The 413-nt window shown below is 63.9% G+C and overlaps 1 protein-coding gene across 1 annotated transcript in view; it reads right to left on the minus strand.

Moving 5' to 3' along the window:
- Nucleotides 1-413, minus strand: part of IL34 (interleukin 34) — a 5,401-nt gene that overhangs the window by 1,163 nt on the left and 3,825 nt on the right. The window lies entirely within an intron of this gene.

A 413-nucleotide genomic window follows, 5' to 3' on the forward strand; every position in this document is an offset into this window, starting at 1 on the left:
CCACCCTCCCACACCCCACACCCGGCCGCCTCTTGGATGTGGCAGCACCCCAGAGACCCATGCCAAGCCTGATGCCCTGGGCCAGGGGTCCTCACTGACACCGAGCCAAAGACCCTTGTCACCGCCGTCACACCAGGAACCCTCACTGTCACTGAGCCATGGACAGCCACTGCCCATAAGGCAGGGTTCCTCTCTGCCACCAAGTCCCCTGGGAATCACCAAGGTGCCCTGGCTTTGTTCCCCCGACAATGACACTCCTCGTGTCCACACGGGGGGACAGATGTGCTGGGGGGTGTGTGGTCCCTCCAGGCACCCAGGGCAGTCCCCGTGGTCCCACAGAGACACTGGGGTGCAAAAAGATACAGCTGTTGCATTGGCCGGGAATCGAACCCGGGCCTCCCGCGTGGCAGGCA

Source organism: Corvus brachyrhynchos, unplaced genomic scaffold, assembly GCF_000691975.1.
Source record: "Corvus brachyrhynchos isolate BGI_N302 unplaced genomic scaffold, ASM69197v1 scaffold26, whole genome shotgun sequence".
NCBI lineage: Eukaryota > Metazoa > Chordata > Aves > Passeriformes > Corvidae > Corvus > Corvus brachyrhynchos.